The sequence below is a fragment of the Bos taurus genome, chromosome 20 (assembly GCF_002263795.3).
Source record: "Bos taurus isolate L1 Dominette 01449 registration number 42190680 breed Hereford chromosome 20, ARS-UCD2.0, whole genome shotgun sequence".
Lineage (NCBI taxonomy): Eukaryota > Metazoa > Chordata > Mammalia > Artiodactyla > Bovidae > Bos > Bos taurus.
Genome location: NC_037347.1, coordinates 27,913,248 through 27,939,875, shown reverse-complemented (window position 1 = coordinate 27,939,875; position 26,628 = coordinate 27,913,248). Strand labels below are relative to the sequence as shown.

General features: G+C 36.8%; 1 long non-coding RNA gene across 3 annotated transcripts in view; it reads right to left on the bottom strand.

Moving 5' to 3' along the window:
• LOC132343225 (uncharacterized) overlaps positions 1 to 26,628 on the bottom strand; it is a 268,200-nt gene that overhangs the window by 71,076 nt on the left and 170,496 nt on the right. For all 3 annotated transcript variants that reach the window (XR_009491952.1, XR_009491950.1, XR_009491951.1), the window contains exon 5: positions 22,994 to 23,127. This is a non-coding gene — a long non-coding RNA (uncharacterized lncRNA). The remainder of the gene's footprint in view (positions 1 to 22,993; positions 23,128 to 26,628) is intronic.

Sequence of the window (26,628 nt, the reverse complement as noted above, 5' to 3'; positions counted from 1 at the left end):
TGAAAGAAGAGTTCATGTACCCCTTTTTATGAATACTTATTTTATCCACAGCACCTAATTAAAAAAAACTGAGTCATTATAAGAAGATTTTCAAGATTGGTTGAATGAACATGAGTGAATGAATAAATGAGTGGATGAATGAATATATAAAATTACTGGAATGACTAGGAAATTTTTAGAACTTCAAATAAACATTGAACAGGTGGCCTAACATGAATGCAATTAATTCTAAATGTTATTTGGGGGCTCACAGTGCAGAGACATTGCCTCCTATCTTCTCTGAACCGTTAAGCAGATCCAAGCCTGAAGAAATTTGCTTTAGATGAGCTGTTGAAATTGGAGAACAAAAAAGGAAAATTCCCAGATAACTTACTCTTCAGAAGGGATTCTGATAACTCCCTCTTTCATTGTCCCTAGGGAATCCCACTTGAGTTGGACTATCTTTTTACACACTTGTGAAATGCATTTATGGGGCTTCCCTGGTAGCTCAGCTGGTAAAGAATCTGCCTTCAGTACAGGAGACCAGGGTTTGATCCCTGAGTGGGAAGATCCTCTAAAGAAGGGAATGGCTACCCACTCCAGCATTCTTGCCTGGAGAATCCCCATGGACAGAGGAGCCTGGAGGGCTACCCAGTCCATGGGGTCACAAAGAGTAGGACACAATTGAGCGACAAAGCACAGCACAACACAATACATTTATCCTCTCAAACTATGGAAGAAAACAGGGAATCTTTAATAAAGTGATACAGTGAAACAGAGTCATACAGCAGTTCCTCTATTTTTAAGTGGAATATTACTAGTAATGCAGTTGATTTCTTTCCCACATTTTGGTTTATGTGGAGACTTCCACCATCTCTCTCTTTTCCTGGTTCTATGGTGATTTGCTGTACAGATTAGATTACAGCAATACTGTTTGCCTAAGGTTTCCCCCGAGGACCACCCAAGTGCTTTCCCTGCCACAAATGGTAACAGCCTGTGACTTCAGAGAATTGTTTGCCTAGAGCATACAGTACCTATAAAATAGAAGGGACCTCTGTCCTACAGTTCATATAGTTATGAAATAAATCATTTGAAAATGATTTCAAAAGCTTTTGAATAAGTCAGTTCAGTATATTTCTGACAGATAATCAGCAATGTTTGATCCTAATGAGACATATGTGTCAGTGTGTGTGCATGTGTGAGTGTGTATGTGTGTGTTTTTAAAAGTCTTTAGAATACTCCTACTTGTGCAATCAGGGTCCACTGCAGCCATCTTCCTACAAAAAGTAATACAACTGGTTAATGAAGGATTGCCTTATTCTGCGTGGAGAAAGGAATTTTTCTAGACTCATAAATCTAAATTTGATATTCTAATAATACATCTTATATACTAATCCTTTCTTATAAACATGTATCTATAATTTTTAAGTCCTTGAGCCAATAAATGGTCTGTAAAGTTAAAAACAATGTAATATATCAGAAGTAGTGTTTTATGATATTTACTATTATACTATATGTACTTTCAATCATAATACATATTTAAAAATGAAAAATATGCTTATGACTATTAAACTTTTATTTTCAGTGCAAAAATTATACATTTACACAGACCGATTCTATACAGAAAATCGTAGTAGATAAATAACTGAGAAATATGGTTTCTGCTATTGACAGCAAATTAAGTCATTTAATTCTGAAAATTTAAAAATGGAAATCCATATTATATTTCCATATTGGTCAAAATAATGAAGTAATTATCCCAAATTCACTTCATTCATCATGTATATGTATCAATATGACTATGGTAAAGAAAAATTCTTGTTTTCCCCAACATCATTTTTAAATAACCATGCCTAAAATAAAACCTGTATTTTTAAAATTTCTTCTTATGACTATATTTTATTCAGTATTGTCACTGTCAGATTTTTAACCACCTAACAGCTTATAGTTAAGTTTGGACCTTCCCTCCTTTGCATCTGCTACAGGACTTGGTAATAGTCCTTGGGCAGAAGCACTGCATATACATCCTCCATTAGTGCTCTCAAGCCCTTCCATGCTTGCCAGTTTCAACTGTCACTACTCTATTCCAGGTCCTTATCACTTCCCCTCTAAACTCCTCTGTCAGCAGCCTCCAAAATGATCTCCTTGAGTTCACACCTCCCACACTTCTATCTTTATGCACAAACACTAGATCACTCTTTAAAAAAAAAAATGTTCATTTTATTATTAATCTCATCAGAAGTATTCGATGGCTGACCACGGCTAATAAGGTAATTCTGAACTGCTTTGTAGAATTAGGGCTCTTGATAATTTCACTTCAATCTCACTTTCCATCATTATCTCCCACTCATAATTCAAGCTGGACTGTTCTACTTGTAGTGCTCTGAATATTCCTACTTCATTATTTCTGTTAACAGTATCATTATTTTTAATACTTGAAATGACCTTCTGACTTCTAACCACCTAGAAACCTGCCTCAGCCTTTCTAATTTGCTCAGCCCTGATGTCCTGCTTTTTCATAATCATTTAGCCCTTCTGCTACATTATGTTGTATTATTATCATGTTCATGATTATATATGTTTTACCTACCAGCCATCTCATAGCTCTAACAACAATCTCTGTTTCCTTTTTCCCCACAGTGTGCATCACACAGGTAGTGTCTCCAAACTACTTACTGATAAAATAAGAAACTCCACACAAAAGTTAAGCTATTACATAGGGAATCTAGAAAAATGTACTGACAAACCTAGTGGACACAGCAGGGGAAGGTGAGGGTGGGACGAATTGAGAAAGTAGCATTGACATGTAAACACTATTAGGTGTAAAACAGATTGTTAGTGGAAAGTGGCTAAACATCACAGGGAGCCCAGTCTGGCCATCTGTGATGACCAGAGGGGTGGGATGGGGGAGGAGAGGGAAGCTTAGGAGGGAAGGGATATACATACATATATACATATATATATATGATTATGACTAATTTGTGTTGTATGGCAGAAATAAAAAATTGTAAAGCAATTTTCCACCAATCAAAAAATAAATAAAATGAAAAATAATAAAAAGATTAAATTATTTTAACTGCAGAAAAAATTTACCTGATAGAACCAAATATTTTCCAGCTTATTAGACCATAGCACATCAAAATGACCATATCAAGCAGACATTTTATATAAAATGTATTTCCTTTGATGCTGAGGATGTGAAATCTCAGTAAAATTAGGAAAATTGAAGTCAAAATTTAATCAATTTTTATCTTTTTCTTTGAGAAATACCCACATATCTCTCATAAATAATCCACATTATTAATATATACATATTTCATATGTATATATTAAAAATATTTAAAATGCAACCCAGGTGAGTCTTATTTACATATTTACTCAGGTACTAGCAGAGGACCCCGCATATTTTTAGGTTCAAAATAACACATATCTGCAAACAAAGTGAAATATAAAAGACCAAGATCCGATGAACTATATCAGAAGCCTCTCCAAGTTCACAACACATGAGTTATTCAGCTTCCTCTTACATAATAGTATTTTAAAAGTCATCACTAACATAATATGGATGGTATGGGGAGGGAGGTGGGAGGGGGGTTCAGTATTGGGAACACGTGTACACCCGTGGCAGATTCATGTTGATGTATCGAAAAACCAATACAATATTATAAAGTAATTAGCCTCTAATTAAAATAAATAAATTTAAATAAAATAAAATTTAAATATCATTTGTTTCTGTGTGGATGCTCTGCAAGAATTTTTATCTCCAAAGGTTCTTTTTACCCAAAAGCTTAGTAGCCATAATAAAGTGCATATACTTGGGGTTGTTTTCCATGAAATTTTTGATAATTCTTAAAAGTTCAAAGTATACTTTCTCATTTTGAAGAATTGGGCTGAGAATTACAAATCATTTAGTAGAAAGTCCCTAAAAGATTTACATCTGCAGAAACAGGAACATCTCGGGATAGAGGATTTCTTTCCATGATTTGAGCAAAGTATTTTATGGATTTTGTTATTCTGGTCACTGTGACACTATTAGGTGAGTATCTTTTTAGTTACTTCTTCATTTCTAAAGTCTTTCTGCAAGACCAGAGATTTAGAACAGTTAGTATAGGACAAAAATGAGAAGCTTGATCCCCCAATTAATCAGCTAGACTTCCTCTGTCAGTTAATAACAAATAAAGTTGGCATCCCATTTAACTTGCAAACCAGCACTTCTAATCACAGTAGGATGGAGGATTATTAGTAGGTCTTTTCTGACCACTGAAAAAGAAAAAGTAAATTAATCATTTAATGATGAGGAGTAGCAGCACCAACTTTAACTATAAGGAACAGAGTGGAAAAACATATGAAAAGTAGTAATAAAGAAATACCATATTTATACTATGAACTTTGCTAAATATGCTTTAAATGAAAGTAGTTACTATTAAGTTCAATATTATACACAAATATTTTTGAACTATGTATTATATGATGTAAAGCATATAACCTATGTCTGCATGTTTTGTACAGATATATGCTATGCAAATGTGAATATATGACATATATATATATCTCCATTTCCTTATCTATCTGTGCAATAATTTTCCAGTATCAAACTACAACACATCTGAGTTATTTTTTTATTTAGTCAGATTAATGCACTTTTGTTAACAGACCTAAACCTTACTTTTCTGGCACATGTGCTAAACTTCTTTGTGAGTAAAATTTTACAAGAAAAATTTATTTATTGTTCTGAAGTTCTTGTCAATTTTTATTCCATTTAACATTACCTAATTAGTTCATATTCTTAATCACCGAAATTATTGCTGAAGGACATTTGGCTCTTACTGACAAAAATTCATTCTTGGAGAATCAAATTTCACCATTACTTAGAATAATCAAAAGATGAGTTCCAGAGATATTTGACAACTGATTGCACCATTATTGAAATAAGTGTTCCTCCTCCAAAGATCAATGCTCCCACATTTTTGTCAAGATGAATGTATTTATTGGAAAACCATCTGCCATATGTGTGTAGGTAAGTGCATGCGCACGCGTGCACGTGTGTGTGTAGACAGAGATTCACTGAAGAAATCCAAAACTAATTTACACTTTATAGGATTAACAGTGCTACTTAGGTTTTGGGTTTTGTGGGCAAAAGTTGTCATTTTGTAGCCCTACCTGGTAATCAGTTCTCATCAAATATAAGGAGTGTTATTATAAAATAATGGTGGATTCCTCAAGCTATGTCCAAAAATCTATTTTACAATCTATCCCAGATATTTATTTTATCCCATATTTATTTTCTTGGTAACCTAAGGGATATGAAACATGATCTAGACCGAGTCAGCCTTGTATGAACTATATACCCAAGAGCAAGTCTTTGAAGTAGTTAACACATTTGAAAAATGGTTAATATCTAGTTAAATAATTTTTAAACCATAAAGTAATCACTTCACTAGTGAATAAAACGGAGAAGGCAATGGCACCCCACTCCAGTACTCTTGCCTGGAAAATCCCATGGATGGAGGAGCCTGGTAGGCTGCGTTCCATGGGGTCGCTAAGACTCGGACACAACTGAGCGACTTCACTTTCACTTTTCACTTTCATGCATTGGAGAAGGAAATGGCAACCCACTCCAGTGTTCTTGCCTGGAGAATCCCAGGGGCAGGGGAGCATCATGGGCTGCCGTCTATGGGGTTGCACAGAGTCAGACACAACTGAAGCGACTTAGCAGCAGCAGCAGTGAATAAAAATCACTTGAATAGGAAAAGTACTCTATGAAAATATATGGTCCAAAAATACTGAAATTCAAGAGCAAAAATCAAAGATATAGAAGACATTTTCACTGATGGTGACATTAAAATACAAAAATTCTTTCCATTTTAAGTGTGCTATCTTATTGGTTAAGAGAGTATTTTAAGATATATTTTTGTCCTGACCATAGTATTAATATACAAAATAGTATTCGAATATGTCTTGTTTTTAACACTACAAATGGAGATCTACTGTAGTAAATGAAAAATTAACTGAACGTAACAAGGGGTCATATGTTGAAAAGATATATTGCTGTTAAAAAATATGGTTGAATCATGCTGCTTGACTTTTTCTGAAAATGGGTTAAAATTTACACACCACTGGAGATCTGTTTAAGAGCATGTGGGTTAAACACACTGAATCTCCATCCCAAACACAGCAAGGCAGCTACAAGTCAAACATAATGACAGTGCTGATTAATTAGATACTCCTACCCCCAGCACTTCAGAGTGATTTATGGAGACACATCTCTAGCCTGATCCATTGTGCTGACTGGATTAATGGAGTGAGCTAGAAAAATTCACTGGCAACAGTATCTGGCAGCCCAGCAAAACATTAACCCTTGGAGTTTTCTTATCTAGCCTATTGACAGAATATTAATTATGACAAAACATGCATGTCTCACCTAATTATCTTTTGATAGCTTGGTTTATGTTTGACATATAAATATAGATGTGCATATTGCGTTGAATATTTGGATATACTGAAATTCCTTGCATTAGAAAGAAATTGCCCATAAACATTTAAGAGGGACAGAATTAGAATAAACTGTATATCCATTATGGGAAGAAAACTATGCAAGCATATCTTTTTCCTCTTAACTATATGCTCAGAGACGTACAAATTTCTAATGGAACAAACAGAACATAAAAATATTTTCAAGCCAAAAATATTCCCATTGCATGAAGAAAGAGCAGTGTGTAGGTTGCCTGGTGGTAGTGAATTCTGGAATAAAGAGAAATTCCGCTTACAGGAGAAAAAAGATGTCACTGATATATAAGCAATTGAATTAAACATATTCTGAAGTATATCTAACCAGAAGTGAGCATATTAGCCCATAAATTGCTTTTGGGATATATAAATGAAGTACCATATATTATCTGAATCTCAAAATTAAAAAGCTTCATAGTTCTATTTCTGCACAATATTTAAAGCTTTGTAACACTGAAATTAAACCTTCCCTAAAGCATCTAGAACAATTATGAGACATCAGTAAGTTTAGCTTTAATTATTTTTGTGGCATTAGGTCCATCCCAGTTTTATTTTCTAAATATGTTAAACATATGACAACCCAACTTTTTGTTAGACTTGGTTTCAAAGTCTCTGGATAGAAATGTCTTACCTCTCTGGTCATTCAAGGTTCACACTTAGAAGGATTAGATTGCTTGTTGTGGATTTTCTTAATTCTAAGCATGGCACAAAAGTAAGGAAATGCAAAGCTGACTAAATCTAACTCCATGAGTTTTTACTGCTCAAGCCATCAAGCAATAGAAACTTAATATCAGGCTTTAATGTCCATAGGTATGCCATGCCTCCTGAAACCAATAGGCTAGATCAAAGCTGCTGTCTTAAATTGCCAAGTTGGAGTTTCCAATGGTTCTGCAAGGATAGCCCTAAATCAGTGGTTCTTAACTGGGGACGATTTTGCTCCCCAGAGCACATTTTCCAATGTCCAGGGGCATTACTGATTGTTCAAAGTAGGGCATGCTACTGACTACAAGTGAGTCACTCTCAGCTGATAAATATCCTAAGGTGCACAAGATAGCTCCTCACAATACAGGAATTATTAAGCCTCCAAAGTCAATAACGCTGAAGTTGAGAAACCCTGCCCTAGGTAGAATACACTTAAATAATTTTATCTGAAGTTTTTAAGTGAACTTATTAATGTTGAGGATTGTATCTACGAATAAATGTCATAGCTCAGTGATCAGTTATTGCAAAAAGTGGTAGTATCCACTGAAGAATACAAAGTACTTGAAAACTGGAAAAGTGAGCATAAAGTTGTTATTCCTCTTAAAGGGTATCATCATTAAAACAGTGTCAAGATGTTAAGAGGCCCTGAAAATAGAACACAGACTAGTCAATAATTTCAGTAATAACATTCCACATGCAGAACATTTGAACTTGAATATTTGGACTTCTAAGACCATTATTGTTGTTGCTCAGTTGCTAAGTCAAGTTCGACTCTTTGCAACCCCATGGACTATAGCACGCAAGGTTCCCCTGTCCTTCACTATCTCCCAGAGTTTGCTCAAATGCATGTCCATTGAGTTGGTGATGCTATCTAAGCATCTCATCCTCTGCCATATAGTATTTAAAAACATTATTAAGTACCAGAAGAAAAAATTTTATGCTATTTAATGATGCTAAGATTATGAAGAGTATTTAAAGAAAAATTAGTAACTCTTCTCATGCAAAATATTATAGAATATCACAAGTTAATGAAATAAATATCTCCATTGAATACACAACTGAAGTTAAAATTGAGCACTAGACAAAAACGTTTCAATTTTATTTTCCAATTAACTAAGACATTTTCAAGCCAAACTGTTCATCTAATAGCATTCAAAGTCTCTATTTAACAAAAATAGACTCCAAAGAGAATAGCTTCTCCTAATCATTACAAATAACCATTTTGTAAAGTTGTCTCCAAACTTTTTAATTTGAAGGTTAAGATCTAATTATTAACAATAATAACAACCTTTGCAAATGGTTGCTTCTCCCTCGGGAATACTTTTTTATTTTACAAATCTATTAAAAATTTTATAAGTTCAGATATAGTCTCCATCTAGTCAAATCTAGTTAAATCCAATCAAGTCAAATCTAACTTTCCCAGCAATTCCAATTCACTAGCAAACACCTTTTCTCTAGAAAATTAGAGAACTTAACATTTGTATCACTCGCTTTGGCACTTAATGCTATATTGCCTCACTTTTTTAAGTTAAATTTTCCATTTATTTTTTATCTTTTCAGTTAAATACTCAGATTATAAATTCCATATCATAAAGACCTCTTCTAACGATACTTAGAAAATATTAAAAGAAAGAAAGGAGGAAGATGAGGAGGAGGGAAACGAGGAAGGAAAAAGAAAAAAGGAAAAGAGAGGAAAAAAGGGAGGCAGATGCAGAAGAACGTGGAGGTGGAAAAAAGTCCTTTATATCACTCTTGTGTTATTCAAGAATAAGAGCTTTCTATAACTCCTCTTTAAAATGAAAGTGTTTTCAGCTGCCTTCAAGATACTGAAATGCATCAATTTCAATTCAGCAACACAGACCCTAATCCTATGCCTAGACGCAATATTTGAGGTTTCTCTAGTTTTTCTCATTTGAGATTAGTAATCCTAAACCCTATGTTAAGAGAATAAACCCTGGACTGGCGATTCGTTTCATATATGATATTATACATGTTCCAATGCCATTCTCCCAATACAATAACGTAAAGTAATTAACCTCCAGTTAAAATAAATAAATTTATATTAAAAAAAGAGAATAAACCCATCTTTTAAAGAAGAGTATTAGAATACGAGACAGGATTAACTTGAAAAGCACAATATACTTAGTGTGATTACATATTTAGAAAAAACTTTTATATGAATAAAATAATGTACAGAAAGCTCAGGATAGGCTTCTTAAAACAGATCTAAGCAAATTATTCTCCTATTGAAACACTTAAATATCTTCTCATTTCCTGGAAGATGAATTCTAATTCTTAAACTGTATAGACATCCTTTCTACTTCTTTAACCTCTTCTCTTTTAGTTGCTAACTCAGACTCCGAGTTTGAACCAAACCAAACTTGCTTCCCTTTTTCTAAAGCTCCATCTCTTTCTATCTGCACTTTGCAAGTAGTCCTTATTCTCAACCGAGTTCCCAAGCCTCCTGGTCCCCAACACATGTATAAGTGTGTACACATATACACACATATAATCATTATCTACGTCCTACTTGCTTCTTGCAGATATTTCAGGGCCAGTTGCTTCCAGGTGAGGGGCCAGCTCTCTGAGTTCCTCTGAGAATTCTGCACTCTGTCCTTCACTCCTTCTCTCCTGAACTAACCACAGCAGAATGAGACTGCATGCATGACTAGTATGTAAGCTCTGTGAAGACATTTCTTCCTCTCTTTGTTGCTTTTTCAGCACTGTCGTGTCTGACTCTTTGCTACCCCATAGATTGTAGCCTGTCAGGCTCCTATGTCCATGGGATTCTCCAGGCAAAAGTACTGGAGTGAGTTGCCATTTCCTTCTCCAGGGGATCTTCTCAACCCAGAGATCGAAGTGGCATCCCCTACACCGGCAGACAGGTTCTTTACCACTGAGCCACCAGGGAAGATGATTTCCTCTCTTACTCTCCCGGTATTCCTAGTTCCTAGTACAGAATCAGGCAGATATAATTTTAAATAAATATTTGTTAGATTGAACTAAAATGAACTGAATTGGATAGGATTAAATATATTTAAGTTAAATTTACAATTGGAGATACTCAAAATTTTTTATTTTGATCAAAACTGAATTTGGTGATTTCTTTCATTTTAAAAGACTGATAAACACCTGTGCTCAGATCTCCATAGGTTCTCCACACCTTTCTCCTATAAAGGAATTATTTTCTGTTTCACCTCAATCTTTTTACTTACAAGAGTTGGCTCAACACAGATCTTAAAAATTCCTGTGGCTACTCAGTGGTTATGTGTGTGCTAAGTCACTCAGTTGCGTCTGAGTCTTTTTGACCCTGTGGACAGTAGACTGCCAGGTTCCTCTGTCACAGGACTTCTCCAGGCAAGAATACTGGCATAGGTTGCCATTTCTTTCTCCAGAAGATCTTCCCTACCCAGGGATCAAACGCACATCTCTTGCGTCTCTTGCATTAGCAGGTGGGTTCCTTACCACTAATGCCACCAGGGAAGCCTTTCAATTCAGTTCAGTTCAGTCGCTCAGTTGTGTCTGACTTTGCGACCCCATGAATCGCAGCATGCCAGGCCTTCCTGTCCTTCCCCAACTCCCGGAGTTTATGCAAACTCATGTCCATCGAGTCAGGGATGCCATCCAGCCATCTCATCCTCTGTCGTCTCCTTCTCCTCCTGCCCCCAATCCCTCCCAGCATCAGGGTCTTTTCCAATGAGTCAACTCTTCGCATGAGGTGGCCAAAGTACTGGAGTTTCAGTTTTAGCATCATTCCTTCCAAAGAAATCCCAGGGCTGATCTCCTTCAGAATGGATTGGTTGGATCTCCTTGCAGTCCAAGAGACTCTCAAGAGTCTTCTCCAACACCACAGTTCAAAAGCATCAATTCTTTGGTGCTCAGCTTTCTTTACAGTCTAAATCTTACATGCATGCAGTCAATACACGTCTGGTATTTCACGATTGACCTTTTTTCAATCTTAAGAAGATTTTCTTCTCTTAAATAATACTCTCCTCTATTCTCCTTAGTTCAGTTCAGTCGCTTAGTCATGTCCGACTCTTTGCAACCCCATGAACTGCAGCACACCAGGCCTCCCGGTCCAACACCAACTCCCAGGGTTTATCTAAACTCATATCTATCGAGTCAGTGATGCCATCCAACCATCTCATCCTCTGTTGTCCCCTTCTTCTCCTGCCCTCAATCTTTCCCAGTATCAGGGTCTTTTTAAATGAGTCAGCTCTTCCCATCAGGTGGTTAAAGTACTGGAGTTTCAGATTCAAGATCAGTCCTTCCAGTGAACACCCAGGACTGATGTCCTTTAGGATGGACTGGTTGGATCTCCTTGCAGTCCAAAGGACTCTCAAGAGTCTTCTCCAACACCACAGTTCAAAAGCATCAATTCTTTGGTGCTCAGCTTTCTTTACAGTCTAAATCTTACATGCATGCAGTCAATACACGTCTGGTATTTCACGATTGACCTTTTTTCAATCTTAAGAAGATTTTCTTCTCTTAAATAATACTCTCCTCTATTCTCCTTAGTTCAGTTCAGTCGCTTAGTCATGTCCGACTCTTTGCAACCCCATGAACTGCAGCACACCAGGCCTCCCGGTCCAACACCAACTCCCAGGGTTTATCTAAACTCATATCTATCGAGTCAGTGATGCCATCCAACCATCTCATCCTCTGTTGTCCCCTTCTTCTCCTGCCCTCAATCTTTCCCAGTATCAGGGTCTTTTTAAATGAGTCAGCTCTTCCCATCAGGTGGTTAAAGTACTGGAGTTTCAGATTCAAGATCAGTCCTTCCAGTGAACACCCAGGACTGATGTCCTTTAGGATGGACTGGTTGGATCTCCTTGCAGTCCAAAGGACTCTCAAGAGTCTTCTCCAACACCACAGTTCAAAAAGAATCAATTCTTGGGCGCTCAGCTTTCTTTATAGTCCAACTCTCACAACCATACATGACTACTGGAAAAACCATAGCCTTGACTAGACGGACCTTTGTTGGCAAAGTAATGTCTCTGCTTTTGAATATGCTGTTTAGGTTGGTCATAACTTTCCTTCCAAGGAGTATGCATCTTTTAATTTCATGGCTGCAATCACCAGCTGCAGTGATTTTGGAGTCCCCAAAAATGAAGTCAGCCACTGTTTTCCCATCTATTTCCCATGAAGTGATGGGACTGGATGCCATGATCTTAGTTTTCTGAATGTTGAGCTTTAAGCCAACTTTTTCGCTCTCCTCTTTCACTTTCAAGAGGCTCTTTAGTTCTTCTTCACTTTCTGCCATAAGGGTGGTGTCATCTGCATATCTGAGGTTATTGATATTTCTCCCAGGAATCTTGATTCCAGCTTGTGCTTCCTCCAGCCCAGTGTTTCTCATGATGTACTCTGCATATAAGTTAAATAAGCAGGGTGGCAATATACAGCCTTGATGTACTTCTTTTCCTACTTGGAACAAGTCTGTTGTTCCATGTCCAGTTCTATCTGTTGCTTCCTGACCTGCATACAGGTTTCTCATGAGACAGGTCAGGTGGTCTGGTATTCCCATCTCTTTCAGAATTTTCCATAGTCGATTGTGATCCTCACAGTTAAAGGCTTTGGCATAGTCAATAAAGCAGAAATAGATGTTTTGCTGGGACTCTCTTGCTTTTTCCATGATCCAGTGGATGTTGGCAATTTGATCTCTGGTTCCTCTGCCTTTTCTAAAACCAGCTTGAACATCTGGAAGTTCATGGTTCATGTATTGCTGAAGCCTGTGTTGGAGAATTTTAAGCATTCCTTTACTAGCGTGTGAGATGAGTGCAATTGTGCAGTAGTTTGAGCACTCTTTGGCATTGCCTTTCTTTGGGATTGGAATGAAAACTGACATTTTCCAGTCCTGCGGCCACTGCTGAGTTTTCCAAATTTGCTGGCATATTGAGTGCAGCACTTTCACAGCATCATCTTTCAGGATTTGAAATAGCTCCACTGGAATTCCATCACCTCCACTAGCTTTGTTCGTAGTGATGCTTTCTAAGGCCCACTTGACTTCACATTCCAGGATGTCTGGCTCGAGGTGAAACACTTTAATCTGTAATATGTTCAGTATTTAGAATTGCAGAACATTTTATTATTCACAGTGTCCCTGTATCAAAATATCATCTAATAAAGGTTTTTCTTTTCCTTTCTAAAACTGAATTAAGACATTAAGTAGAAATTTTGAAAGACACAGAAATAAAAGTGGTATCATACACAGAACCCTTATATCTGGAGATGGCTTTTGCAAACATTTTGTTGAATTTACTTTCCATTTATTTTCTATGCGTGTACATTTAAACAGTTAAAATCAATCAGGGCAAATAGATTATATCCTGAATTTTAAAATGATTTTATACCATAAAGTATTGCCCTATGCCATTAGGCCATTATCCTTGTACTACACTTAATTTCAAATGACTGTTTAATACTATTATATGAATGTATCACAATTGACTTCCCCATTTCCCCATTAATGGTCATTCAGATTTCTCTATGTGTTATAGTTGTTTCCTGCCTTCACGAAACAGAGGTGAGGGAACCCCACATCCTTGGGTGGATCTTTTATTCCTTCCTTTTCATGTAACTTGGTATACAACAGTTGCTTTGGTACAATGATATATTTAGAGAACTGCGTTATAAGTGCGTGAGTAAGTGGGAATTTAGGGGAAGAACCACGTCTTCCTCTGCCTTATAAGTTGCTGATAAATACAGTCATGACTCAGGGAATAATAATGAGTCATTTAATTTGCTTAAAGCACTTCCCCTCAGATTCAGTCAAATGGCAAGCTTAAAATTGCTGGCAGCTGAAGATGTTGTAGTTCTTTTGTATTTAAGGGAGTAGAAGTGCTTTCTGCACTGCTTGCCTGAAAGCCGATCATTCCAGAAGTGTAAAAGTATAATGACCGAGTAGCAGTAAGTGGGTATGACAACAGTACCAATAACAATAACAGTGATAAACAGAACAGGTTTCAGAGTTCCAAAAGTGTGCAAATGTAGGGACAGTTTCTCCCACAACTTGGTGAATTATAGCAAAATGCATTAAAGTGTCTACACGATGAACTTTTTTTCTTGGCAAAAGGTCAGTAATGTGTCTGTTAAGAAAAGTCATTTATGCCAACAATTTGCTTCCAGTATTGATGAGAGAGAAAAAGTCAAATAACTGGATTAAATGGCTTTTGCAGTTTGACCTCCCGGAAGAGGATGAAAAGCAACTCAAGTCCTCTAATGCTCATTTATAAAGTACTTTGACGATGAAACACCCTTCCTCAGCCTTAGACACTATTTTCCCAGTAAAAGATGAGACAAATAATTTCCATATGGAGGATATTTTGGTTAGGATTTTCTATCCATCTGAGAGATATTGCATTTTCTCATCTACAAAAAGAATCCAAGAAAGGGTAAGAAAACCTCCAACTGCTTTGATACCATTAGACCAGAAATTGACTCCATTTTTTTAATTAAAGAAAGCAACAGAAATAAAAGAGAAAAAAAAAACCTTTGTCTTAGATGTAATTCTGGCCATTTGACACCCCATGATGACAAGGTCTCATAGATGAGAGAAGAGGGAAAAAAGAAATCTAAGTAGAAATGTAGGACAGAAGGAGGAAGCATTCTGTAAGAGTACTAACATCAACACTTGTCCAGATAGTGCCCCAGAGGTGGCTCTGATGGGCCAGGGCTGGGGACTGTGCAGACCAACTGAATACCGACTGCAATTTCCAGAGCAGATGGCCAAACAGGCAGGTGGGTTTCTGAAAGGATGCTCCTGGGCCTCTACCCACATTTTCCACGTACCTGGGTAGGCAGATGGCAGCACCAGTTGACTAATGAAAAAGATGAAGTTTATGTGTTCTATTTATTCTTATAATAATAGAGATTAAAGTCCATCTTATTAGATATATAAAATTAATTCTCAGCATCATATATATCACTTAACTCTGATGCATTCACTTAACTACAATGATTCTATTTTTTTCAAAAACTTTTAGAAGCTATAATTTTCCATATTGCTTGTATAGACTATCCAGGTTTCTGAATGACATGTTTTAGTTTGAATATCTAAGAGAATACAAACAAAATTGCCAAGATCAAAGAAGCAAAATCTCATTTTGTACTTAAATTTTCTATAGTTATTTGAAAAAGAGTTTGAAATACAAGTAGAAATAATTAGATATTCAGAAAGAAACTGTTTCCTAATTACTAATAATTCTCAATAAATGGATTGTCATCATCTATTACTAAAAGTACCACTATACAAAATAATAGTTTTCTATACATTTAAAAATGGTTTAAATAACTAGTATTATTTATATTTTAAGTGTGTGCATGGTAGGTATGCTTCTCAGGTGGCGCAGTGGTGAAGAACCCACCTGCCAATGCAGGAGATGCAGTTTCAACCAGTGGGTTGGGAAGATCCTCTGGAGAAGGCAGTGGCAATGGACTCTAGTAATCTTGCCTGGGAAATCCCATGGCAGGAGATGCTTCGGGGCTACATTTCAGGCAATGGCAAAAAGTCAGATATGACTGTACAAGTGAGCAAAGCACTGAGCACATGTTTACATACGGATTTGAACAGAAATGCCATCGTATAAAGTTTAGTACGATTTTATTTTAATCAAATGGCATGTGTTGACCCTTTTTGAAGTATACTTTTAGGAAATGTATGTTGAAGCAAAAATGCTTTCAAGTGGTTTGCAGTTAAGTTGAGGAGAGAGAACATATAAAGAGAACTCAACCAAAAGCTTGTTATGAAGAAGCAGAATAAGGGAAAATTAATGTTGAAGAAAACTTAAGTTTGTTTTAAATGACCAGGAAAGAGTGGGGGGCAGCTGAATTAGCTGACTTGTTTGTGATTAATGATGGATTCCCCAAAACAGAAGACACTATAACAGCTAGTTTTTTTCTTAAGTTCAGGAATTATGATACCAAAGTACACAGCATCAATTTTTATCTGTATTTTGAAATCCAAGTAAGAACATTTCAAAGTGATTCCACATAGCCAATATAAACAATGCCATTTATATACCTCACAAATCCCTGACAGAAATAGGAGTCAGCATTTGAGTCCAAAGAGGTAAGATTGATCCCAGTGGTTCTGCGTGTGGGTGATGCTGATCCTTCAGGGGACATTTGATGACTGTGATGTCTAGAGACATTTTTGCTTGTCACTGCTAGGGAGAGGGCTCCTACTGGCATTGAGTGGAGAGAGGCCAGGGAAGTGCTAAACATCCTACAATGCAGAGAACAGTCACCAGCAGGAGTCACCCAGCCTCAAGTACTAGTGGTGCTGAGACTGAGAAACCCTGATGTATCCTCACACATGTCTGTGTGTGTGCATTCAGTCATACTTGACTCTTTGCGACCCCATGGACAGTGGAGACTGCCAGGCTCATCTGTCCATGGGATTTCCCAGGCAAGAATATTGGAGAGTATTGCCATTCACTCCTCCAGCCAGGGATCAAACCCAAGTCTCTTGCATCTCCTGCATTGGAGGCAGATTCTTTACCACTGTGCTGCCTTATCCTCACATAATACTTGCTAAACACTCAATGGAAAGAGTAGCTCAAGGAAATAAAAAAGATTGACCCCCAAATCAGGAAAGTTGTAATACAAGAGGTTAGTCTGTTCTGCAATAACATCTATATATTTTTTATTTTTTAAATATATTTATTTATTAATTGAAGGATAATTACTTTAGAGTTTGTTGTTTTCTGTCAAACCTCAACATGAATCAGCCATAGGTATACATATATCCCCCTCCCTCTTGAACCTCCCTCCCATCTCCCTCTCCATCCCACTCCTCTAAGTTGATACAGAGCCCCTGTTTGAGTTCCCTGAGACATACATCAAATTCCCATTGGCTATCTATTTTACAAATGGTAATGTAAGTTTCTATGTTACTCTCTCTGTACATCTCACCCCCTCCTCCCCTCTCTCCATGTCCATAAGTCTGTTCTCTATGTCTGTTTCTCCATTGCTGCCCTGTAAGTAAATTCTTCAATACCATCTTTCTGGATTCCACATATAGGCGTTAATCTATGATATTTATCTTTCTCTTTCTGACTTAATTCACTTTGTATAATAGGCTCTAGATTCATCCACCTCATTAGAACTGACTCAAATGCGTTCCTTTTTATGGATAAATAATATTCCATTCTGTATATGTACCACAACTTCTTTATCCATTCGTCTGTCAATGGACATCTAGGTTGCTTCCATGTTCTAGCTATTGTAAATAGTGCTGCAATGAACATTGGGGTACATGTGTATTTTTCAATTTTGGTTTCCTCAGGTGTATGCGTAGGAGTGGGATTGCAGGGTCATACGGTGGTTTTATTCCTAGTTTTTTAAGGAGTCTCATACTATCTTCCAGGAGAAGGCAATGGCACCCCACTCCAGTATTCTTGCCTGGAAAATCCCATGGAAGGAGGAGCCCGGTAGGCTGCAGGCCATGGGGTCGCTAAAAGTCGGACATGACTGAGCGTCTTCACTTTCACTTTTCACTTTCATGTATTGGAGAAGGAAATGGCAACCCACTCCAGTTATCTTGCCTGGAGAATCCCAGGGACGGGGGAGCCTGGTGGGCTGCCGTCTATGGAGTTGCGCAAAGTCGGACACGATTGAAGTGACTTAGCAGCAGCAGCAGCAGCATACTGTCTTCCATAGTGGTTGTATCAATTTACATTACCATCATCAGTGCAAGAGGGACATCTACATTTTAGATGAAATTAAATAAAAAAAAATTTCCAAACCCTCTTCAGTCTAATCCTACTATTTGAATTAGTTCTCAAAACTTCCTCAAAATAGACATTTTACTCTAGTCATGTGAAACTCCTTAGTGTCTCTCCAGGGATTATAAGTAATTCCATACCATTGTTTCTGTTTTTCTTTTAACTTCCAAGAGTTTCTTTTCTTCTATACTTTTCTATTTAATTATTTTATACTCTCTGATAGTTAAGTAAAAACACTTTTTTAAAAAGACTAAAAACTCAACTTTTGTACATTTATTATGTCCACAACATAATTTATCATTTAATCCTTGCCCTTTGTTGTTTTATGTCTTGATTTTTATGTAGACTATATACACTCTTGAAGTAAAGATCATACATCATTCATAAACTATGATTCTCTTGGTATTTCACACCAATATATACAATATACAGATTAGCATATACAATAAACATTCATTAAATTCTCATTATTTCTTTTACAGGGATAGGAAAATCAAAGGTGGAGAAAGATAAGGAAGAAAAGGATAAAACCAAGAGAACAGGCCTTGCAATAAGTTAATAAATGTTTTCAGTGATCTCTGCTCATGTGAGTTGCATCTATCCTATAATTTAATACAGTTCTGTGTGTTTGTCTGCTCAGTCACTCAGTTGTGTCCAACTCTTGACAACTCCAAGGACTACAGCCCACCAGTGTCCACTAGAACATTCAGGCATGACCTAAATCAAATCCCAGTGAAAGGGACAAATAGATCCAAGGGATTAGATCTGATAGCCAGAGTGCCTGAAGAATTATGATGGAATTTTGTAACTTTGTACAGGAGACGTTGATCAAAAAGATCTCCAAGAAGAAGAAAGGCAAAAAGGCAAAATCATTGTCTGAGGAGGCCTTACAAATAGCTAAGAAAAGAAGAGATGTGAAAGGCAAAGGAGAAAAGGAAAGATATATCCATCTGAATTCAGAGTTCCAAAGAGTAGCAAGGGGAGATAAGAAAGCCTTCCTCAGTGATCAGTGCAAAGAAATAGAGGAAAACAATAGAATTGGAAAGACTAGAGATCTCTTCAAGAAAATTATAGATACCAAGGGAACATTTCATGCAAAGATGGACTCAATAAAGGACAGAAATGGTGTGGACCTAGCAGAAACAGAAGATATTAAGAAGAGGTGACAAGAATACACAGAACTATACAAAAAAGATCTTAATGACCCAGATAACCATGAGGGTGTGATCACTCACCTAGAGCCACACATCCTGGAGTGCAAAGTCAAGTGGCCTTAGGGAAGCATCAGCATGACCAAAGCTAGTGGAGGTGATGGAATTCCAGCTGAGCTATTTCAAATCCTAAAAGATGATGCTGTGAAAGTGCTGCACTCAGTATGCCATCAAGGTTGGAAAACACAGCAGTGGCCACAGTACTGGGAAAGGTCAGTTTTCATTCCAATCCCAAAGAAAGCCAATGCCAAGAAATGGTCAAACTACTGTACAACTGCACTGATCTCACATGCTAGCAAAGTAGTGCCCCAAATTCTCTAAATTAGGCTTCAACAGTACATGAACCAAGGACTTCCAGATGTTCAAGCTGGATTTAGAAAGGACAGAGGAACCAGGGATTAAATTGCCAACGACTGCTCGATCCTAGAAAAAGCAAGAAAATTCCAGAAAAACATCTACTTCTGCTTCACTGACTATGCTAAAACCTTTGACTGTGTATCACAACAAACTGTGGACAATTCTTAAAGAAATGGGAATACCAGATTACCTTAACTGCCTCCTGAGAAATCTGTACGCAGGTCAAGAAGCAACAGTTAGAACCGGACATGGAAAAATGGGCTGGTTCCAAATTGAGAAAGGAATATGTCAAAGCTGTATATTGTCACCGTCCTTACTTAACTTATATGCAGAGTACATCATGTGAAATGCTGGACTGGATGAAGCACAAGCCAGAATCAAGATTGCAGGGAGAAATATTATTAACCTCAGATATGCAGGTGATACCACCCTTATGAAAGAAAGAGAACAGGAATTAAAGAGCCTCTCAATGAAAGTGATAGACGAGAGTGAAAAAGTTGTCCTAAAACTCAGCATTCAAAAAACGAAGATCATGGCATCTGGTCCCATCGCTTCATGGCAAATAGCTGGGGAAGCAATGGAAACAGTGATAGAGTTTATTTTCTTGGGCTTCAAAATCACTGCAGATAGTGACTGTAGTCATGAAATTAAAAGACATTTGCTCCTTGGAAGAAAAGCTATGTATGACAAACCTAGACAGCATATTAAATAGCAGAAACATTACTTTGCTAACAAAGATCCATCTACTCAAAGCTACGATTTTTCCAGTAGTCGTTTATGGATGTGACAGTTGGACCATAAAGAAAGCTGAGTGCTGAAGAACTGATGCTTTTGATTTGTGGTGTTAGACAGGACTTTTAAGAGTCCCTTGGACTGCAAGGGGGTCTAAACAGTCAATCCTAAAGGAAATCCTGAATAATCATCGGAAGGACTGATGCTCAAGCTAAAGTTCCAATACTTTGCTACCTGATGTGAAGAACTGACTCACTGGAAAAGACCCTGATGCTGGAAAAATTGAAGGTAGGAGGAGAAGGGGACAATAGAGGATGAGATAGTTGGATGGCATCACTGACTTGATATACATGAGTTTGAGCAAGCTCCTGGAGTCGGTGATGGACAGGGAAGCCTGGGGTGCTGCAGTCCATGGGGTCGCAGAGTCAGACATGACTGAGCAAGAAAACTGAACTGAGTCGCCTCTGTCCATGGGATTTTCCAAGTAAGAATACAGGAGAGGGTTGCCATTTCCTCCTCCAGGGGGTCTACCTGACCCAGGAATCGAACCCTGGTCTCCTGCATCTCCTGCCTTGGCAGGCATTTTCTTTACCACTGCACCATTTTGGAAGCCCAAAGGAGGAAAAGCATAAAACTGAAAGAATAGGCCTTGTGACAAGTTAATACATTTTTTTCAGTGATCTTTGCTCATGTGAGTTTCATCTGTTTTATAATTTAATCTAGTTAACTTCCATTTTATCCTGTCTCAAAGTATATTTACAAATGTGGAAATAAGTTGCTATTTTCTAAGAAATACCAACTGAGGAAAAGCCATTGTACACTCACTGCAAGGAGCAGACCTGATTCTTACAACGGAAGGTGGCGGCTACAGTTGGCCTCTGGATACAGACTATGTGGGGCTGATTCCTGGATTACCCACTATTAACTATATGACACTGGGGAAGTCAGTTAGCTTTTTTGACTTGGAGTGCTTCATCTATTCTATTGGAATATTAACAGTGCCCAGTTCACATGGCTGTTATGATGACTAAATGAGATAATCTATGTGAAAGGCTTAGCACAGTGCCAGGCGAAGCATGAGGGCTCAGTAAATGTGAGATGGCCTCATTATTCAAAACATAACTTAATCCTGTGATCCCTCAAGATCTTATCTGTTAACATGACCTTAGATCTAAGATCTTCAAATCATCTTAGTATTTCAAACATATGGTATAATGTCCTTTAAATGAAATGATTTTCTTTCTCAATTCCTCAGGAACTTTACAGTTCACTGTACTTCACGTGGGCAGATTTGGTCATTTTCTAATGTATTTTGCATGTTTAAATGTATCTAACGTAAAAATCTAAAAATAAAGAATTTAAATGTTCTTAATCTCACATACTATAAATCTGCTTTTGTGTGTTCGTAAACACTGGGTCCATGGTGAGATAAATTAGCACTGTAAAGTACACATATGTCAACAATTACTAGGTGCAGTAATTTAAGGCCTGATTCACTCAACTTTCCTTTGGCCAATAGGCACCCTTGCACAAGAAATGTGATTGGGGGCGGGGGGCGGATAAGGGGACTAAAGTATAAATTCTGCATCGACGTCATCTTTCATATTCCAAAGTGCTGTTACTTTCAGAGTACTAGTCCTACCCTTGTGGCATACCCAATTAGCTCCTTCCTACTGACATTTATTTATGTCATCATTTTACCTGGATTAGTTCTGATTTATAAATAAGCAAGCTTGTTGAAAGCAAAGCAGAACTGTGATTTAACCCAAGGTAAGAAAAATGTGTAGGTTTAGTTGATCAAAACATGTAGTCGACCTGGTGAAAAAAATTCACCTATGCAATAAATGGCAAAGCGTTTAAGTTTTACCTGTTTGATTTAGAAGGGTCATTAATTCAGAATCCATTCTTCTGTTTTTAAACCTTAAACTTTAATTGATAAATACTGACTTTCAGTGGTATAACGCAAAACTCAGCATGGCTGGAATATCTAACTTCCTAATATTTCACTTGGATTCATTTTTTAAATTTATAGAAACCATTTTAAAGGTATGACTCTAACAGAGTGCATTTATATTGTAGAGAGAAATAGTATGTGTGTATTCCTACTTGTTGTAAAAGGGCAGAGAGAACAACACAATGTTATTCCTGACTAAGGGAACTTAAAATAAGCTATAGGCCAGTCAGCAACTTAGATAATAGATTCTTTATAGGCATCTTTCTCCCTTCGCCACAAGTTAAACAGGCAAATAAACACAGAACAATAGCAACAAACACATAGAAAATAAAGTGGTTGAAATGTATGGAATTTTTTGTTATATTTCTTTACTACCTAGAGACTAGAAGGAACGCTCAACACTCTAAGACCAGTAAATATATGTTAATTCATTTCTGTCATTAACAAACAGAAATGATTGCAGTGGCCTGTTTATTTGTGGTCTTACCTCTGACCTATGCAGTATATTTTCCTTGGATTATTTTTCCTGAAACTGCTGATTTAATTTCACTCTCTCTTCTTCTCTAAGCATTCAGGGCTTATTATCTGTCTGATCTTGAAAAAGTTATCTTTTCTAATTCTCAGTTTCCTCATCAGCAAAATCTCTTTTAGGGATTTAATGAGATATTATATGTGAATATAATAGAAGCTAAGTAGATTTGACTTTAACACAAATCTGAAATACTTGTGTTTTTAGGAGAAGCATATTACTATGGTTCACCAGAAATACAATTAGGCACAAATCCAATAGAAATTGAATAAAATGCATTGAATTGTGTTATAATTACCTCTTTGAGATCTTCTTTACCCCAGTTTCTCCAACACCAGTGGCCTGGATTCAACACTGTTTGCAGATTAATTGTCTTAACGTCTCCAAGGGTGTCACTCCTCTATAGAAGAATTTTTCCATGGTTTTAAATTGCTTAAGAAATGAAGACAAACTCTTATTAGTTAAAGGCTCTGCATAATATAACCCAAACCACCTTCTACCTCCTGTCTATAGCATCCAACACATAGACCACACGCTGCCCTCAAATATTCTCAGTTTTCTTGCCTTTACTTATATTTCTCCCTCTCTGCCATATAGCTTGTTGAAATTCTACTGAAGGATTTTCTCAATAACTATTCAATGAATTGAATGAAAATTAATAACTAATTATAATTTGTTCTTTAAGTTTATAGAATGATCTGTTTTATTTTCTAAAGCTTTATAATCAATTGAATCTGAGTTAAAATAAAATCACTTTAGTGTAAAAAATAGTACAGAGCTTACTTTTGGGGTGATTGACTGAATATTTAACTTTTCAAACAATTAAGGCTATGTCAAAAAGACATGCCAAGTTACTAATGTGTCACTTCACACTTTTGTAGAATTGCTTTGGGGCCCATTTACTGCATTAATAAATATAAAATATGACAAGTGTGTAGGGCATTTTCATTAGGATTTGGAACACTGGAGGTAAACAACAATATTCACACATCTTCTGAGAAAACCAGTAATTTTATTAAAGCTACTTGCAAATACATGCCTTTTTTCCAAATTTGGATGTCAAAATGAATAAAGTAAATGAATAAGAAAATCGTATACATAATTTTAATATCCAAAATGTGATTGAGAAGGCAAGAAGTCTGGTGTAAAGGTGACATCTGAGTAGTTGCTCTAATGTGTTCTGACATGTTTCATCCATAGAGAGTACAAATTGAAAACTGAGTTTAAACTGAAAATTAATCTAAAACTACTACTCCCATAATTCAAACACAGGAATTCTGGCATGTTCAAAGAACACTGAATGTGCAATATAGTTTGATCACTTTTAACAATAGTTATTTAGATTAAGTTAACTCAGTTCTCTTTTCTAGGGTCTGATTTGCTGCTTAGAAAGTCTTTTACACATATAAGTTCTGAGGATGTTTGTTGAAGGAACAAGTGAGAGCATGAACAGCCACTTAGCATCTCAAAAGCAGTGATTTAATTATCTTACTCCTATATACAGCTCAAGATTACTTTCAATTGAATCTAAAGATATCTCTCCTACTTTTTTTTTTTTTAACAAGGACTGGATTTATTAATCCAATCCCTACCAAGTGCCAGACATAATGCTAAGCTGCACAGATAAAAATGAATAATAATGCAGTCTTTGCCTAAAGGAGCTTACGGGCAAGTGAAAAAGAAATGCAAAGTTTTAAGATTTATAGAGGAGCTGTCTGAAGAAGTCATCAATCAAGATAGATGTTCCGCTGAAGTTTAGAAGATACAGATAGAGAGGCATTGTTTGAGGGAAATATGAAAATTCTGGGCCTGTGAAGCATTTCAACAAATATCTATGAATACTAACATTATTTTTGGTTGCAATTTTTTATTTTTTCTCAAACAATCCATAATCCCAGTTCTCATTCTTGGTTACTCATCTACAAAGAAAAGCATCAGATCTGAATGTCAGATTCCCACTTCTTAACACATGTAATAATAAAACGGATGACCTAAGATTGTTTTAAGTTGGACTTTAAATTTTGCACTTATTTTCATATTGAGGGTTAGCTTTCGTCAGAAACATTACTAACAAAAAAAAAATAGTCTAGGCTGGAAGTCATTATTATTTCTGAAGGATTTCAGGGAATAAAGATAAGGGAAACCTCATTTCTTATTTTACCTACTTTTGTATTTTTATAATGACTATATAAACTTTAGTGATTGAGAGCAAATTAGAAGTTGAACATAACACAAAAGGGAGTAAACATTTACTGGTGTAAAATTACACTCAAAAAAATTGAATCAACCTAAAACACCGATACGAATTTCTCCCATTTGAAAGGATAATGGCTGTGGTGCCTTGGCAAATATGGAGAAATGAACTTACAGTCAAACAATAGATGGGGAGGAAGAAATGGTTGAGTGACCTCTACAGAACCAATTAATAAAACTCCCACCAGAATAATCAAGCAGGTGACTAAACTCAATGGTTGAATATACGTACACAGTTAATGAGTTCATATTTAACTGCTTAAGGAATTACGGGAAAAGAGGATATATGAGATTAACTGTGTATCCATTATCCATTTTCTTCAACTCACAGCATTGTCATTGTGCCTATAAACAAAATACAGTGACTGCTCATTCATAATATAGAATGAATTCATAGGAATTTAATGTTGATACTTCTTCTTTGTAAATCATATTATTTAAATCTGATGCAATGACAAGTATACTAAATAGATTACTGAAAAATAAAAAAGGATGATCCACAATGTAAAACTGATTATGCAGTGGACAAAAAACTAAAGTGATGTAAGTCTTCCATTTTATTTAGTCTCTTGAATCTTGCTCCTCCCTCTAGAGTTCAGTTCAGTTCAGCTCAGTCCCTCAGTTGTGTCTGACTCTTTGGCATCCCATGGACTGCAGCACACCAGGGTTCCCTGTCCATCACCATCTCCCTGAGCTTGCTCAAACTCACGTCCATCGAGTCAGTGATGCCATCCAACTATCTTATCCTCTGTCGTCCCCTTCTCCTCCTGCCTTCAATCTTTCCAGCATCAGGGTCTTTTCCAATGTATCAGTTCTTCTCATGAGGTGGCCAAAGTATTGGAGCTTCAGTCAGCATCAGTCCTTCTAATGAGTATTCAGGGTTGATTTCCTTTAAGATTGACTGATTTGATCTTCTTGCTGTTCAAAGGACTCTCAAGAGTCTTCTCCAACAACAAAGTTCAAAACAATCAATTTTTTATCACTCAGGTTTTCTTATGGTCGAACTCTCACATCCATACATGACTAATGGAAAAACCATAGCTTTGACTAGATGGATTTTTGTTGGTAATGTCTTTGCTTTTCAATACACTGTCTAGGTTTGTCATAGCTTTTCTTCAAAGTAGCAAACGTCCTTTAATTTCATAGCTGCAGTCACGATCCGCAGTGATTTTGCAGCTCAAGAAATAAAGTCTGTCACTGTTTCCATTGCTTCCCCAGCTACTTGCCATGAAGTGATGGGACCGGGTGGAATGATCTTTGTTTTTTGAATGTTGAGTTTTAAGACAGCTTTTTCACTCTCCTCTTTCACTTTCATCAAGAGGCTCTTTAGTTCCTCTTTGTTTTCTGCCATAAGGGGGGGAGGGGTGTCATCTGCATATCGGAGGTTATGTATATTTCTCCCTGCAATCTTGATTGTGGCTTGTGCTTCATCCAGCCTGGCATTTCACATGAGGTACTCTGCATATATGTTAAATAAGCAAGGTGACAATATACAGCTTTAACATATTCCCTACCCAATTTGGAACCAGTCCGTTTCTCGCATACCTGGCTCTAACAGTTGCTTCTTGACTTGCATACAAATTTATCAGGAGGCAGTTAAGGTGATCTGGTATTCTCATCTCTTTAAGAACTGTCCACAGTTTGTTGTGATCCACATAGTCAAAGGCCTAGTCAATGAAG